This window comes from Crotalus tigris, unplaced genomic scaffold (genome assembly GCF_016545835.1).
Source record: "Crotalus tigris isolate CLP2741 ecotype Arizona unplaced genomic scaffold, ASM1654583v1 scf7180000024472.5447098, whole genome shotgun sequence".
NCBI classification, from domain to species: Eukaryota; Metazoa; Chordata; class Lepidosauria; order Squamata; family Viperidae; genus Crotalus; species Crotalus tigris.
The window spans coordinates 741,937-756,136 of NW_024100643.1; the positions used below are offsets into that span (position 1 = coordinate 741,937).

Consider the following 14,200-nt stretch of genomic DNA (forward strand, 5'->3'; position numbering starts at 1 on the left):
CTAAATTGATCACTGTTATAGAAGCGAAAGGTTGCTGACCACTTGCTTAATAGCAGGAATAATTTTACTTCTTTATTTATTCATTCATGTTCTACAGAAATAAAAGTTTTCTAGGCAAGTTGCAAATTAGTATAAATTAAAATCACTGTTGCAGTAAACATCAGTTGATAATGACACAAAATTCCCATAAAAAGTACTACCATATCAAGGCAATCTAGCTGGAGATTTAATAGGCTTTCATTAACCATCATATAATACAGAGAACCATAAAATAATATTTGCGGAGCAGAAAACTACTGTGCAAAAATCATAATGAAATGAAGAGAGTGTAATATTTAATTTCCAAAGGCCAGGAACCCTGGCAGAAAGGTGTATACACTAAAAATTGATTTTTTAAAGGTTTGCTGAGTGACTAGAACAGCAAGGCAAGGAGAAAAATTGTGCAAAACAATATTGAAAAGAGCCTTTCATTCATAGTGAGCTTCTCTGTCGCAGACTGAGAGAGGGGACATTGAAGAAGTAGCAATGTTTGCATAATCCCTTGTTCTATTCAATTTTTTAATTCTTCCTTTCTCCCCACTCTCCCATTTGTGAGGCTTAGCACCTCTAACTTCATTTGACAGATTAGTGAACAAATACTGAAAAACAATAACATGCTTTAGACCAGGGTTTTCCAACTTTTTCACCGATTGTATCACTTTCAGGATATGGCAATATTCGAGTATCATCAGTCGCCTAGCAAGATGTCAAAAACTTCACGACCCCCCAAAAAGGGAAAAAAGTGATAAAGTACAGGTAGTCCTTGGCTTACAACAGTTCGCTTAGTGACTGTTTGAAGTTTCAATGGTACTAAAAAAAGTGACTTATGACCATTTTTCACACTTATGACTGTTGTAGCATCCCCAGGTCATGTGATTTATATTCGGATGCTTGGCAATTGACTCATATTTATGATGGTCGCAGTGTCCCAGGGTAACTGGAAGACTGTGAGTTCTAGTTTACCCTTTTGCAACCTTCTGGCAAGCAAAGTCAGTGGGGAATCAGATTCATTTAACAACCGTGTGGCTAATTTAACAACTGCAGTGATTCACTTAACAAACGTGGCAAGAAAAGTCATAAAACGGAGCAAAACTCATTAACAAATTTCTCACCCTTCCTCCTTTTATATCTTCTTCTCTCTCCCCTCCTTCTTTTATATCCTCTCTTCTCTGCCCACTTCTTTTATATCCTTTCTCTGCCCTCCTTCTTTTATATCCTCTCTTCTCTCCCTTCTTTTATATCCTCTCTACTCTCCCCCTTTCTTTTATACCCTTTCTCTCCCCTCCTTCATTTATATTCTTTCTTCTCTCCCATCTTCTTTTACATCCTTTCTCTCCCCTCCTCTTTTTATATCTTCTCCTCCCCCCTCCTTCTTTTATATCCTTGCTTCTCTCCCCCCCTCTTTCTTTTATATCCTCTCTTCTCTCCCCCCCTTCTTTTATATCATCTCCTCTCCCCCCCCCCTTTTTTTCTCTTCGGTGCACCGCCAGCTGACTGCTCTCCTCAAGGCTGCACTTCTCCATCTCTCTTTCACTATATCCTTCTCCTTCCCCCATTGTCTTTTTTTTCTCTTCCTCCCCTGCCAAAACCTACTCCTTTTATAGCCTCTCCTCTCTCTCCCCGCTCCTCCTTTTCTCTTCTGGTGCACTGGAAGCACCAATCAGCGGTAGCTGCGCGCATTGATCCTGGGCTCTCAGCAGAACCCAGGCAACACCTCACACAGCTCCAGCTGACTTTCCCACATCCCATCTCATCCCCTTTTACACTTTTTTTACAGTGCTTTTCAACCTGCCATATGTGTACCACCTGCCAGTGTTGACATATCACCAGTGGTAAGCGTACCACTGGTTGCTTTAGACCACCCAATAAATCATTAGTATGCAGGAATATGAACATGTCACTCTCCAACAGTTGATCAACTAGAAAACTCTGTATATATTACGGAGTTCGATCCCTTGCTTAAAAGAAGCCTGGTAAAAGCTAGAAAAGATTTCCGCTTAAAATTTTGGAAAGTAGGTGGCCAGCAGTCTAATTCAGTATAAGGCAGCTTCATAAATTTGTGTTATGAAAATCAAACGTAGAAGTAAACAGTTCTAAATGCAGAGAAACAATTTTTCAGCAGATTCAGCTTTCCTCAGCCCTACATGGCATTTCACAGTTGGTGAAATTCCTGTTGCTATTAATAAAAGGTGCAAATCCTTTTATTGTTTTGCATCTGATCATATTGAAGCAAGCAGGCATGGGCAGTCTAGAGCCCTCCAGATGCTTAACTCCTCTATGGTGATAGTGGTGGGACTTGTAAAAATTAAGAGTTCAGCAAAATCTGGTAACCCACAAATGTACTAAAATCTTCACTATTTGATGATTCTGTATTAAAAGTGGCAGACAAAAATCAGTACATACATGTATATGAAATAGATCTTGGCATTTTAAGAGACTCAAGGTGCTTCACAAACAAATTCCAATCACTGCTTTGATAGCTGTTTCTTTCTTAAGGCAGCAAAGCAACGTGCTCTCCTGGCACAAAACAGATTTCTCCTGCCAAACATTGAAATGCACACACATGTGAATTGGAGCAACATTCCCAGTTTGCTTAGTAATATTTGCTATGATAGAAAGTAGTTGGGTTTTATTTATTTTATATCCCATTTTCCTTCAAGAGCTCCAGGTAGCTTATATAAAAATGTCCTTTCAATTTAGCCCCACAACATAGACAGACAATAGAGGTAGATAGAGAATAGTATCCAAAAGTCACCCAGAGAGTTTCCATGACTGAGAATGGACTTGAGCATTGTGTCCCTTGTCTGAGATCAACATCTTCACCGCTACTCACATTGGTTCTTACAATATGCTCAGCCAAAATAAAGGGTAATGCTAAATGCTCCGTATAGACCCATAGAGTAATTCCAGAGCTCTCAAGCTGGGCTATTTCCCAAGTTACCCAGATATAAATGGTAGATGTAAATAAGGACTTTTTGCTTTCAAAGTAGCAGATAAAGGTTTGTCCTTCCTCATGCAGGATAGACATTTTAATGAAAGGATGCCTGGGATTTTGCTTCAAGTTAGTAACAAATTCTACAATTGGTTTGTGAAAAAGCATTTCAATCATGTTTGCCAGATGCCAGTCTGACAGCCGGGCTTATAAAACTGAGCTTGTAAAGGTTGAGAATGTTGGCTGAAAATCAATGGAGTCTCCCCCCGCCATCATCATTAAAATAACTCTGCAAGCCTTGGTTTCTAAATTGTGTGTGGCATTATAGCATATTCTCCAGATAATGTGCTTGTGGTTTGCAATCACTATACTATAGAATCCAAACTGTGGTTCCAGCTTCCAAAAATACAACAGGAAAATTGTGGTTAAAGACTGCACATCTGCTTCCATTTTCCTCTTCTAAGCTTCACACATTCACTTTTATTTCAAACATATCACAAAGGTTTGTAAAAATCAACATTTTGGTCAACCATTGCTGGCACAAATCATGGCTGACGTACATGTAGCAATGGGCCAGGTATAATATGGTTTTGTTTTGCTTTACCATTCTATGTATAACTAACAGCTGCACAATTTGAGGCGATCACTAGGTGGCAATTGCCTGTTTCTCTTTTCTGCCATCCAGTAATCTTTTGGATTTTCATCCATAGATCTGATAGCCTTAATAATATTTCTTGGAGATGCTATGGAAATTTTGAATCAGTGGAGTCTTAGGGACCTAGATGGGATGAAACAGGCTGTTCCCCAACCAAGGCAGAGTTGCTGTTTGTTCAGAAAATTGTCCAGCCACCTGTTTGGTTTGGTTGTAATTCTGAACAGGACATCACTTTGTCTCACTCTACCTTGGGACTCCTCCAGGATTCATAATGTATTCCCAAATGGAAGCCCTAGCCAGGGGAACCTTGACCAAATTTTGATTGGATTATGGCACTAGTTGTGGCGTTACTTGGATTGGGAAGCCTTAGCAACAATGATTCATGTTGTTATCACCAGTGAATTAGATTTTTGTAAAATGTTTTAAATGGAACTATCTTTCTGGAGTATTTGGAAACTCCCATTAGTACAAAACACAGAAGCTAGCATGCTAGCAGGTCAGAACCATAAAGGAATGTAACATTAATTTTGTAGGTATTGTTTTGGCTTCCAATAGATTTCCAGGAATAATTCAATATGCTGTTTTCAACCTAAAAAGCCCTTATATGATTTAGTTCTCAGCCATATTCATGACCATCTCCTCCACGTAGCGTAGCCTGATGAGTTTGTCCCAAATAAGGAAGTTAAAGCCATGTTTTTCTGGCAGTTTTCAGATGCCAGAGTTTGGGGGGGGGAGGGAAATTGGAGATAATTTTCTATCCAGATATCATGCTAATAGCTCATCAAAGCAAAATCTTTTATTTTCTAAAGGTCACAGAATATCCTCATTGGCTTCTGAGATATAATTATTAAGCTATGTATTTTAGACCAGATGTTGTGTTGTTCCTACAGTTTTATTTAACTGCTCTGTCTTTGAAATTTTATTACATTCTGGTCACTAATACATTATTGTGGAAAGTCAGTTTGGTATAGTGATTAAGGCATCAGGATAAAAACTGGAAGACTGTGAGTTCTAGTTTCCCCTTAGGCACAAAGCCATCTGGGTGACTGTGGGTCAATCACTTTTTCTCAGGAAAGGAAGGTGGCAATGGCAAACCAAGAAAGCCAAGGAAACTACAGGTATTTCTCCAAGAATTCTCTAAGAATTGGCCATGATTGAACAGAAGGGGAAAAATTATTGTGAGTCAGATTTATTTGTGCCATAGAAATATAATACCCAAAATATGTTAAAACAAGTGTGGCTTAATGTGGTTTTACAGAATAATAAATTTTGTTTTGGCATAGTGTGGACCCAACAATAGTTTATCCAATAAGCCATGGTTATGTGTGTGATGTCTGAATTCAACCTTAAGGTGTAGCACAAATACAAAAGTTGCCTTAGTATCACCTTCTGATCTTGGTATGTCATTCCCCTATACTAAAACCCTCGTTTTTTGGCTTCTAGTTGCACTACACACTAAACCCCAAAGTCTGGATAATAGAGATGTATCATAACACTTTCCGCTTTAATACATTTCATGCAAATATATTATAAACCATAGCTTCTGTTAACTGAATACAAATTATTATTTATGAGATGTCACATTAAACTATATTTGGCATAACCATTGCTGGGCTGCAAAAATCTGGACGACCACCAAATGGACATTTGTGGGCTAGGGGAATCCTTGCTCTCACCTTATGGATATCTTTACTGTTACTTTATGGGTCTAGGGGAATCCTTGTTATCATCTTATGGATTTATAGTTCCAGATAGTGCTATTGGCGCAGTATTGTTCAGCTTGTTGCATGCCGCTTGGGAATTCTGGGAACTGTATTCCCAGCTCATCTAGAGGGTGACAAGATTGAGAGGAGATGCCTAGTATGATCAAAACTAGGGGCTCTGTAAAGGAGCTGTGAATCCATAGAAAAACATGTGTAGAAAGCTCCAATAGCCCTCAGAGAATTCCAGAACCAGGAAAGCTCTCAGACTTCTCATGGGGCTGTGCTGGCTGAGATTACTAGAAGTTATATATCTACTCATCTGGATAACGCTGAGTTGGGGATGGATAAATAGTCTGGCTCAAATATCAAGGCAGCTCTAAATCTGAGGATGAGAAATAAAAGATCTCAGCCTAGTGGCAGCCAAGGCTGGAGGCTACTGCCATTACTCCAGCCCGGCCGGCATAATCCCCGCCTCCAAAAGACAGGTGGAGTCCTGGTTGCCACGGTGACTGTGTCCTAATAAGGAAAGCGAGAGGAAGCTCGCTTGCATTGCTAAGGTCAGGGAGGGGAGGAGGAGTGAAGGAGTATGATGGCAAGTGTGTAATGGAGTTGGTGGGGGGAGCTGCACCTGCATTACTTCCTCTCCAATGGGTGATTTCACTCCCCTCCCCAAAGAAAGCTTGCATCTTCCCCTCTTTACATCACCTCTGTATACCCAAGAAAAAACGTATCCACCAGCAGCTAAGGGAGTGCAGAAAGAAAACAGCCGAGCTGCTGACGGATGAATTTATAGACACTGCAGCCTCCCATTGTGTGAAGTGGATTGGCTTGAGGATGGCAGAGGCAGAAGGTTCTTTAAGGTGGCCTGGCTTGTTCTAACCTGTGGCAGGTAAGAAGGCTGCTGGATGAAGACAGGAGGGGGCTGCAGGGAAATGTCAGTGAGCGGGGGAGGGAGAGGAGGAGGGGGAGGAGGAGGGGAGCGGGACCCACAGATGAGCTCTTGCATGTCTTACTGTTTGTATTGTGGAGAGAAGAAAAATACAGACAGCTCCTTCCCCTCTGTGCATCCTTTTATGCTGATGGTGGGAAGTCAATCATTTTGAAAGGAAAATTGTTCTTTCTATGCCTCCTCTAAATCATTGCACCAAACAGTTCAACTGGCTAGTATCCCTCTCATCCCACCCCAGACTGATCAAGCTCTGCCTAAAAGCAAAGGATAGCACAATGTGCCCTGAGGCTGCAAATGTTTTCTGAGGCACTGAGGGCAACAAGGGACGTTGGGCTACCCCTCTAGGTGCATGCACAGACCAATACAGAAGATGATCCTATATTGCTCTTTTGATGTAACTGGTGCATAGTGAAATAAGTATGGCACTATGGAGATATAGCAGTCTCTCTCTCTCTCTCACTCACTCTCTCTTTCTCTCTTTGAGAAGTGAGGGGAGAAAAAGAGGAGAAATGTTTATATGTGCCTTTGGATTGTTGCTAAGCCATAGCAACCATAAGACTCCAGAGGTCACAGTGAATTGTCAGGGTGGTAAGGAATTAAGGGGAGAGAAGAAAGATTTCCTTTAGGGTATTTGTAGAAAAGAATCCTTTGGGATGAAAAACTGAACCAATATTGTATGTGGGAAGGAGGTTATTTTTGCAACCCACCTATTTGCAAAGGAATCCTGGTATAAATGGGCACGATGTCCTTTAAATTTTACAACAGCCATGGGAGGTAGGTCAGGATTTATTGACAATCATAATGGTCCAAAGACCTTCAGTAATATAGCTCAGAGAGCTGAGAAATCTTTAGCTGGCTCAGTTTTAGTTGGGGGGGTCTGCTTTTTTTCTATTACAACTGTGCTTTGTTTTTTTATTTTTAAACAGTATTTTTTAAAAAGCAATTCCTTTTTCATAACTGAGACAAGACTTACTTCTTCCGTTTATTTGCCATTTTTATTTTTAAAAAAAGTAAATGCAGTCATAAATGAATTCTGAAAAGGAGCATATGGTTTATCTTTTAATCCAGAAATTTCCACTTCTCTGTTCAGTACTGCATTATTTGCGAGATAAATGATCTGCAAATGTTAAAATGCAGTCTTAGTTTTATATCGTATTATAAAGTTGGTTCTAGCACTGAGATTGCAGTAGCAATCTGATAAGCTTTTTTAAAAGTTAAGATTTACATCTTTCTTAAAACTGTTTCTTGAGGAAAGAAATTGGTCATTCATGCCTACCTGTTCATTCCTGCAACATTCCTCAGTATAAAATTTTCAGGAGGATGTATATGTGAAATATTTTTGCCTTGGACATTTCAGAATACAGAAAATCCATCTTTGTTTTTCCCCCATACCCTTTCTTTGGCAATGATGTAAGCTTTGCCTTATCCACTGTTCATTAAGATTGCAATTTCCAATTTTGCATATATATATTACATTGTTTTGTGGTTTACTTATACAATGTTAATTGGATGTTCTCTCAAGAACTACTATTAATTTATGCAATAATTGGGCACTGTCTCAGACAGTGGGGTAATCAGTGAAGTAAAATCAGCAGTGTGTTTTACAGGAGACTTATTCTCACAGAGATAGTAAATCTGTAACTGGGTTACACCATCACATCTGTACAGGGAAATGGTTTAGAAATAATAGAAAGAGCAGAATGGATGATAACTAGTAATTGATGCATGGCAGAATTAATATGTGATATTTTTCAAATGCTCCATTGCATTAAAAAAAAAAAACCTTGACAGTCTTCCTTGGCAAAGAATAGAACATAGCACAGCTAGGACCAAACTTTAAGTACATTCTAACTGATACATTAAGTTTCTTCTTGGTGGAGTTTTAGTTGACATTTGAAAGTTGAGCATAGACATTTGAAGTTGAGCATAGAAGATTCCAGCTTGGAACCCAGTTATTTTCACAGTTTATTATGATGTTCTGTTTTATATGCAGATAAATTGATTGATTGCATTGGATTTATTTCCCCTTCTTAAACCAAATCACTTTGTTTAGAAAACTAATGAATTTACAGTGATAAATAAAGCAAAGCCATTCTTTTTAACATGGTATTTTTCTATCAGGAAGAGTACTGTTTTGTTTCGTTTTTTCAAAAAGTCATTCAATCATGACTAGTTCTTTCTACAGACTTAAAACACTTTCAAAGGCCTTTTTAATTAAGCATTCCTTAGTGAGAAATTAGTCTTAAAGCTTAAAACATATAAAAATAGCTGTTCTGGATGAGATCCAAGACTCTGCAGTCCAGCATTTATTTCTGAGAATAGCCAATCTAATGTCTTTGGGAAACCCACAGCAGGAGATAACTGCAATAGCATGTCCACAATCATTTTTACCAGCAAATGATGGAATGGTGTTTTTGCCAGATAAGAGATGATAGAGATAATCCTCAATTTACCATCACAATTGGGACTGGAACTTCCATTGCTAAATGATGCAACTGTTAAGTGAGTTGTGAGCTTACAGTCTTTTTTGCTGCTTCTTGTTGTTAAGCACATCAGCGTGGTCATTAGGTGAAACTCAACTTGCAACATTGTCTTTGCTTGTTGTAAGCCAGTTGGGCAAAGAGAGAGGGAGGAAGGAAGGAAGGAAGGAAGGAAGGAAGGAAGGAAGGAAGGAAGGAAGGAAGGAAGGAAGGATGGATCACCAGTCATCCTCTCAAAAGACCTTGATGAGGAACCCTTTGAAACATCAATGGGGTAGGAACTATTCAAGTCTTAGGTGGGGAGGGGGCTCTGTTCCAGAGAGCAAGTACTGTTTCTTCTTCTAAAGTCCTCTAACAATCTAACTTTCCTTCTACTAACCACATTCATTCTAAGAGCAATGTCCTCATATTAGGATGCTGAGTGCTATAGTGAATTTCCACATTACTGCTCTATAGGGATTTTTGGTAGAGAAACAGTGAAGCATATGGGGGGAAGAGAAAATACTCACTTATAAAGGATTAGTGGAGAGAAATAGTCGGGGTGAGGATGGAGGGAAGCAAAAGACATGAGGCAGGAAAGCATTAAATGAAGACTGAGTATAGGATGAGTTCACTTGAAAAGAAGAGAGAAACAGCTTGGAAGATCCTTACTATCTCTTGTGCACAGTTACACATGAAAAAAAGTATATGGATGACTTAGCTTTCAAACAAAATCTTCAGCACTCCTGCCCCACCAGAAAACAATTCTGCTTGACTGAAAAAAGGGCATCTGCATTGTTGGCTGCAGGTTGGCATCCATCACATCCTCTTGTGGCACCCTGTAAACACCAGCTGGTTATGCATTGGCATGGTACCAGCTTCACAACATCCAATTACCATCAATGTTTCCTCCCATCAGACCTTTCTTTTTTTCTTTCTTTCCTAAACTGTATGGTCACAGTTTTGGAAGTGAAATTATTAAGAATGCTGCTCTTTGGTCTTTTAATTTACATTTTTTTGGGGGGAGGGGGTTGCATTGAATCATTTTCTTTGATACAATAGAACAGATAGCAATAATCTTCTTTACATTGTGCTTTTCCCGTTAAAATTCTGTGCATACATTTTGTTCAACAGTCTTAATTAAATCCGCATAATAGTGTTAAGCCAAAACCAGCAAGGTCATGATTTTTTTCAGTATCATCTGAAAGCACCAATATTTGAGAGATGTTTCTGTAACTGACTTGCAGCATAATATCATGACAGGAATCTGTTATTTTTATTGGGGCTGGGATAGTTCTTGTAACTGCTTCCATTCCAGTCGAGTCTATTTGCCACTAGATGGTTGATATACCCACCAACCCGATAAGCTATATAGCATCAAGATTTTTTTTATTAACCAAAGAAAAATATTGACTTGATTTCAAAAGCAATAAAGAATAAGCATTATAGAGTTTAAAAAGAGAGAGAAGAACTGAATAAAACCTGTTTGTCAGAGGGGGGATATGGACAACATTTGGCACTAGGCAGAGGATGCTACTATTATGTACCTAGTTTCACTAATGAATTGTCCGTGTACAAAATGACCACCCTTGGCAAATAATATGCTGTTCTATTCATGACATCTCAAAAAAAAAAAATTGCACATCGGGGAAGGTACTTAAAATGTGAAAACTATTAGCAGGTAAGTAATTCCCTTATGAGGAAAATTTATAAAGTTTGAAATCTGTCACTTTAGAAGAAAGGCATGTATTATGACAGAAATTTATCCTAATTCCTTAATGTACACTGGTATAAAGAATTTGACCATCAAATTTCTATACCCTTGTGTGCCAAGTTGAGATAAATATACAAAAAGGTGTACATATGTCATGAGGTCACAATAATGGCACATTTTATTATTTTGATAAGAAACAGATGCCTGTGTAAGATGGGACATAATATTGGACATATCCATAAAGCATGAAGACAGAAAAGAAGATTTTGATGTAATATTTGATAGAGAGTTTGTCAAGAGGAAAGTAAAAGTAGGGAGAATCAAATCAAACAAATAATATTTTAAATAAAATTTGAGGTTCATTGACACTCTTTCTTATAGAAGTTAAGACACTCTCCTATTGATTAGACAACTTCTAATTCTTTATTCCACTAATTTCTTAACATCTGCATATCAAATGAATTTACTGATAAATGCTATAAATCTATAACAAATATCTATAAAAACTAATAAAAAACAAAAAAAGTTTTTTTGTTTTAAAAAATTTATCAAGTTATTCTAATATCTCAGGTATTTCAGAAAATGAAAATGCTATCAGTAATTACCTTAACAACTGTGGCAAGAAAAAAAATGGACAAAACTCATTTAACACCTGCCTCACTTAACAACTGAAATTTTGGGCTCAATTGTGGTCATAATTGTGGTTAATCAAGGAAAGAAGCAACCTAGAACTAAGGAGAAATTTCCTGATAGTTAGAACAATTAATCAGTGGAACAACCTGCCTCCAGAAGCTATGAATGCTCCAACACTGGAAGTTTTTAAGAAGAAATTGGGCAAACATTTGTCTGAAATGGTGTAGGGTTTCCTGCCTGAGCAGAGGGTTGGACTAGAAGACCTCCAAGGTCCCTTCCAACTCTATTTTTCTGTTATAAGTCAAGGATTACCTGTATATGAAATGCTTAAATAATATTATTATTATTACTAATACTATTGCTGAAAAGGAAGGATGTTATATTTTAATGAATAATTAATCAGTTTTAATTATTCCAGCTCTCTGCCTTTAGAGGAAAGCTGGGAATACTATTTAAATTTACCATATATATATTTTTGTCCTCTTCTGTTTGGCCTTTGTTGTCATGGCTGAGCTTCAAATTTGATCAGCTTTGCTACTTCCTGGATGTGTTCCCATAGCTCTGTCACTGAATGGAAACTAGGGAGACTGCTTGGGTGGGAAGTAGTGCCGCTGCATGACAATTCAGTCTTATCAAGGCCTAGCAGCTGCTTTCATTTTGGATGGCTATTGAATTGGAATATGGTTTGCTGAGATACACATTCTTCTTCTTCTCCCAAGTTTAAGAACTGATCATGGATACTTGAGAAGCTTGTAGTACACTGATGAGCAAATCAAGCATTCAGAAAACTAGGTATCAGCATCTGCAGAACCAGAGGAAACTGAGAAAAGAACTCCATGGTTTTTTTTTCTTTTTGCAGTAAGAGAATAACTTAGGATAGTAGTTGGACTGAATTTTGAGACAATCTGCTCCAGATTTGCACACCCTACTGCTATAGTTGAAAACTAAGGTTTGCAAAATCTGGAGCAGTTTGTCCCAAATTCAGTCCAACTACTATCCTAAATATGGAAATATACATGCTCAGCATCACAAGACAAGATAGAAAGTCCTGCACATGGATTAGAGAACAAACGAAAATATACGATATCATCAAGAGAGTAAAAGAATGGAAATGGAAATGGGGTGGTCACATAGCAAGACAAACTGATGGCAGGTGGATCAAGAATGGATCCCACTTGATAAAAAGAGTCCACAAAAAAGACCTAAAACAAGATGGATCGACATCAGCAAGTATTGCAGGCTCAATTGGCAAAAGAAAACTCAGGAGTATATTGACTGGAAACATGTGGAAAAGCCCTTCATCCTGCAGCAGCTAAAATTATAATGTATACACATGCACACAAGCCCATAATTTTCTCATAACATAAGCCAGTTTTATTCCCAAATAAAATAAGTTGGGGCTAAAATAAGTTGACTTAATTGTCAGTCTTAAATTAAAGTTCTTTGGCAGATTAAAGTTCTTTGCATTCCAGTATTTTCAATAGCCATTGCAGAATCTCCAGTGGTTTAGGAGATTCCAGTATTTGGCCACTAGATGGATATTGCTTTGTCTGACAAGGCACAGCAACTTTTCTTTATAAATTTATATTAAATTCATTTCCAGGTGTGCATCTTTAAATAGTTACTGCTTCTTTTCCTGTGGTTCATGTAATCTGGGGATCTAATAAAACACCCCAGAGATCAGTGGAAGTCAAAGGAAATATATTTTTTGAACAAAAGTTTGCCAAATACAGTTGGGTGGCAGCTACAATGGATTGCTCCTCCAGTTCTTTCTTTAGTTTTTTTAGTTTAAAGATTTAGCCAACTATTATCAATTGAATGGAATGTCTTAGCTTATTAGAAATAAATGTTTCATTATCTAGAATTAGAACAGATGCCCCGTATTTATAGTTAAAACAAATGTCCCCTTATTTTGAGTGAAAATAGATGTCTTCTTAAGGCCATTTTATCTTTCCTATACATAGTTTTTTCTATGCAAAAAATATATGTCTTTCTTTACATGGGTTTTGCTGTGTAATAAGTTCTTTTATTTATAATACTAGGAACCAGTCTTTTCCTTTTAAAAAATGGTTACTCTTTTTCATCATTTTTTAATTGAAACTTATTGTAAACATATGAAGAAAATATTTCAATACCAGAAGAATACATACCGTAATAGAAGGGAAACAAAAAACATGGCACTACATCAACTATTCCAAAATAGAAAATACATTGTTAGTGGGTAGAAAGAGACACTGACATAACATCCAGACACATATACATATTGATTACACTCTTTTCTTTCATGGTAAGCATTATTATGCAAAGCAAAGCATAATAATCCAGTAAGATAAGCAAAATCAGAAGGAAGGAACCAGAAGTAAATCTAGTTTATTCAAACCATTTACTTTAAGTCTTCATACTGTAACTTTCTATGTTTACAAACTATCTTTCATTCCCCAAGTTGACACACAGCCTCCTATGTAGCCTTTTGTTCCTTAAACTTCTTAGCTCTTTTTCATCAGCTCCATCAAACCACAATTTTAATTCAGTTATTCTTCCTTCATATATTTGTTTTATAACAACCCATCTCAGTGCACCTCTTTTGTATCAGTCACTCATTTTTCTATTTATTCCAGATTCATTCAGTACCCATTCATTTTTCATTACCTTTTTGTTCGACCATGGACACTTCTTAAGTAAACAATTCTCACTATTTTCAAAGTATTTTTCTGTTTTTCTGACATTCTAAACTTCATATAATAAAATAGGAAGAAACATTTCTTTCTTTATTTTATTATTAGACCTCTATGCTGCTCATCTTGCCAAAATGACTCTAGGCAGCTTAGACATTAAAACATTAAACAGCTTACACTCATGCAGTTAACATTAAAACGTTAAAGCAATAAATAAGAACCATACTTTTAAAAATTCAGATAAAATTTGATTAATTGATGGAAAGGAAGGGAGCAAATACATGTGGAGAACAGGAGGTCCATTAACCACCTCCAAGATGCCATTTGGGTCCTAAGCCAGCTGGCAGAGCCAAGTATTCAAGCTGTTTCAGAAGGTCAGAAAGATGAGTGTGGATCTCATCCCATGGCTGGCCAAGATGTTCCAGAGGGCTGGTAGAAAAA

The 14,200-nt window shown here is 37.6% G+C and overlaps 1 protein-coding gene across 20 annotated transcripts in view; it reads left to right on the plus strand.

Moving 5' to 3' along the window:
• SRCIN1 (SRC kinase signaling inhibitor 1) overlaps positions 1 to 14,200 on the plus strand; it is a 386,975-nt gene that overhangs the window by 247,747 nt on the left and 125,028 nt on the right. For 2 of the 20 annotated variants that reach the window (XM_039333067.1, XM_039333068.1), the window contains exon 1: positions 5,846 to 6,218. The exons of the other annotated variants lie outside the window; for them this stretch is intronic. The gene's annotated coding sequence lies outside the window, so the exon portion shown is untranslated. Of the gene's footprint in view, positions 1 to 5,845; positions 6,219 to 14,200 lie in introns of those variants that run through there. 20 annotated transcript variants of the gene reach the window in all.